At 52.6% G+C, this 4,085-nt stretch overlaps 1 protein-coding gene across 1 annotated transcript in view; it reads left to right on the forward strand.

Moving 5' to 3' along the window:
• The window catches only part of LOC113202606 (oxidative stress-induced growth inhibitor 2), a gene marked incomplete in the record, with an annotated part of 39,474 nt that overhangs the window by 8,585 nt on the left and 26,804 nt on the right, over nt 1–4,085 (forward strand).

Here is a 4,085-nt window from a genome sequence, read left to right on the forward strand (position 1 = left end):
GTGCGATGGTTGTACCCTCCCACTGCAGCGAGCTTCCAGGTGGGGGATAAGATCATCGCACTATGATTCTACCCCCATCTTCCTTATTCGCAGGCAAATGTAGCGGACTATACTTTATTGGCAGAGCGACCGGGGGGTATAACCATCGCACTATGATTTTACTCCCCATACATAGAGGATCCTATGGGGGTAAGATCATTGTGCGATGATTTTACCCCCCCACTCCTATAAAAAAAAATAAGATCATCGTGCAATGATCTTACCGGGGGGTAAAATCATTGCACGATGATCTTACCCGGGGGGTAGAGGGTACATCTATCGTCTGACAGCGGCGCGCGCTGCAGGCGCGGGGTAGGCAACAGCGCGGTTAGCGCGCAGCCGTGCGCTGCGGGTCTGCCTATACGCAGGCGCTCCGCCCCGCCTGGCGGTGGCCGGCGCGCGGTGGCGGCGCGGTCTGCCTCGTGGTCCTCCCACCGCCGCCGCCGCGTGTCGTATTCACTGATTCTATAGACTTTTCAGAGTGCTTTGCTTTGGTCTTTTCCGCCCGCCGCTTGCTCCGCTCCGCCAATAATATGTCGTGTGGTGTCGATGCCACGTGCGGAGGGCTGTGGGCCGTGGGCCGGGGCCTGCGCCCGGCAGTGAGCCTGACCTGATCACCCCCCGACCTCATATCATCGCTTTCACTCTCCACAACATGGCCCTGTTCCTTCCTCTTCCCCACCTTCCCTTTTGCCTCGTAGTACCATCCCCTTCGCTCTCCGATGTTTTACCCCTCCTTTCTTTTCCTCTTCGATTTCCCTTTCATCCTTCCTCCTCCCCCCCCCTCTCTTCCCCATCTCAATCAATAACCTCTCGCCTATGGTACTCCTAATTCCCCATAAACTCTCCCTAACTTCCAACTTCCCATCCCCTCTCCCTCTTTTCTAGCTTCCTATCCTATCTCCCTCACTTCCCACTTCCAACTTCCTATCCACTCTTCCTCACTTCCCATCCACTCTCCCTCACCCCCCCCCCCCTTTACTTCCCATCCCCTCTCCGTCACTTCCCTCTTCCTACTCCCCATCACTCTTCCTCACTTCCCATCCCCTCTCCCCTCACTTCCCTCTTCCCACTTCCCATCACTCTCCCTCATTTTCCATCCACTCTTCCTCACTTCCCACTTCCCATCCACCGTGCCCCACTTCCCGCCCCTCGCCTGTGATCTCAGCCGCCCAGCGCGTGATGCAAGGCTCGCGCGATAATGCCCGCCGGTTATCAGCTCTCTCGAGTGTATGATGGTGTCATCGTGCTCAAGCTAAAAATATGTCCTTAAAAGCCTCTGCCCCGCCCCCTACCCCTTCTCCTCCACCCTCGGCGCCTCGGTCTGCAGCAGCCGCGCCAATTTTCGCCCAGTGCCATGCGCGGGATGGAAAAGTACCAAACGGCACAGCATAGCTCGCGGAAATGGGCAGTGAGTTGCAAAAATGTAGTCAAAGTGCAGGAGATGAATGCACTGACATCTCATTGTGAACTGCTGTCGCACACTTGCAAGTGTTGTTTGACAGTAACCCGTGTATGTCTTTATCTATGGGCGGGTGCGGGCAGGTGTCCCGCTCCATAATAAGAGGGCATATTGGTAATCTTTTGAGTCCGACAATGGGCGTTCATCGCTAGAAATATACACTCTATTCTGCTCAGTAATGGTGCAACGTGGCGTAATTTAAACGTCCTCAAGTGCTGGCCGGGTCCAAACACTTGAGAGGTGGAAGCGGCCGCGTGGAGCTGGACGGGGCGGCGGGTCCTCTCTGCACACGGCGCGCGCCGGCCGCGCCGTCGCCGTGGTCGTTGGGCGAGGCGACGATGACTTGCACATTCGGAGACGTGTGGAAGATGGGGCCGGTTTGCTTGCCGAGCTCATCAAGCAGGCCGTGTGCAGCTTCTCAGCCAGGGAAATATTTAACAGCCGTTGTAACTCAGAGTTATGAACTCAGTCCAATTGAACGCGCGCGCGGGCCACCCGCCCCGCGCCTCTGCTGCTTGCTGCCGCCCGCCGACTGTACCCGGCCCGAGGCCCGGACAAGCCAATATGGCACGGCGGCGGGCTCATGGAAAATGTGCGCAGCGAGCACTTTCCGCTCGAAAAGTAAATCGCAACAGAAGAGAACATGTTTGAAAAAATAAAACAAATAGAAATAAAACAAAGATCGTAGATTGATGGAAAAAGGGGAAAGGTCGTGTTGTTTTGTAGGCACGGGCCGATACGCTATCAGTGCGAGTGTGCATTACTTTCTCTCGCGTGATGGAGCAGATGCTACTGCTACACAGTTACATAAGTTGTTACATGTTCCATTCACACGTTTCATATTGTTCTCTTTGTAGCGTTTCGGTCAAACGGAATGAAACCGTCATTACATGTTGCTGCAGCGTGGGGGGTCTTCGAACTTTCGTTTTGTTAGTGTGTTGGTGTTTTATTTCTTCCTCGTCTGCAAAATTTCCACGCCTTTACTGATAAAGAGATCGCGTCGGCCTCATTTGGTCAACTTTTTGCCAATTAATTGGTAAAGATTGGCGACAAAGTGGCGACGGCGGCGAAGGGGCAGCCGGCTGCTTTGCGGGGTTATCACGATAAAAACTCGAGCGGGCGAAGAGACTCCGCGCTCCACTGATATCTGAAGTGTTCAACTTCCAAGCACATACTGTTGAACTCCGTATCCGAGCAGGTGTTGTTTAGCTGCAGATTTGAGCATTTGCAAGTGTGTGACAGAACAGTTGAAAACTTAAATTGTTTAAAACGAGTGCTGGATAGAGAATAAGTTGAACACTCGGAAGTGTTGAACTTCCCAGTCTAACACTTGCAAGTGCTCGCTAGGTGAACACTTATCTATCTAGATATCAGTGCAACAGGAGTGACTTCGCATCTTTGAAGGTCGTTTAAGTTTACATCAATAATTTCTCGGAAGAAATAAAAGATGTCCGCACAGTTTTGGGAAAAGAAGAAAAAAAGTGGTGGGGGCAGGAAGGAGGCCCCTCTCCGCGATAAACGACGTGTCGCGACGTGTCCGTGTGCCATTCTGCACATATATACTGTTCCTTGTTATCGCAACCTCACCGGGTTCTCCCGTTGCTGCTTGTCCATAAAAGAAGGCGCGTTGCCTTGTTATCAGGTTCAAGAGAGAACTCTTGCTTGCTGCAACTGGCGTATCTGATAGTCACCAAAGTGCGCCCCAAGTTGTGCAATAATTCTCTTTTCCGGCACCCCCCGTAAGCACCTTGGCCCCTTTAGCTCTTCCTGGCGTTTTTCACTTTAAAAAAAATTCAAGTACCGAAGCCTTTGGGTTTTCTAGAATTGTTCAACAACTTTCTGATGAAAGGCTGCCGTGGCGTGAATCACGCCGAGCTGAGCGGAGCTGAACCGCTGGCACCCAGCCAACCCCGCCGGTCTGCCGTGCATTTACATTCAGCTCCTCGGCCGCGCCTCCTCCATTCGGACCACGTGTGCTCTCTCTCTCTCTTTCTCTCACACTCCTCCTCCTCCTCTCTTCACAACCGAAAAACCTTATTCTCCAACTTCCATTATCTTAAATTTTTATTTCCTTCAGTTCTTTAAACTGCGTCGTCATCGCCATCTTGGTTTCTCCAGCCCAGAGCGCCCGGCAGATCCTAGCAGATCCTCTTACTGTAAAAATTTCTTGCCAAGCAATACTTTGCAAACGTCTTGCAAGTGGCGAGGCTCGTTTTTGATTGGAAATTTATTTACGGGAAATCCGATTATGGTGCTATCAAAAATTTAATCTGAGAGTTCTCTTATAATATTCTATACAAACTGGAACTCGCGCGGCGGCACCCTCTTGCATCAGTGCGCAGTTTTCAGTGGTGTTCTTTGAAATTATTTGCCCCTCCATATGTTTGCGGAGAGATGTGTGTCGCGCACATGTGTTTTACTCATTCATGCGTGCGCCCGGGCTGCTTGACATTCAGCCGCTCTCGTAGGTCAAACGCGACGGCGGCGCCGCCACCCGACACGCCCCGCTTGTGCGTCTTGTCCAGTGGGTGCTCTTTGCCGGTTCTCCGAATCCCAGCTTCCACGAACCCCCAGGACCCCCCCC

Source organism: Frankliniella occidentalis, unplaced genomic scaffold (genome assembly GCF_000697945.3).
Source record: "Frankliniella occidentalis isolate FOCC.00 unplaced genomic scaffold, Focc_3.1 Scaffold39, whole genome shotgun sequence".
NCBI lineage: Eukaryota > Metazoa > Arthropoda > Insecta > Thysanoptera > Thripidae > Frankliniella > Frankliniella occidentalis.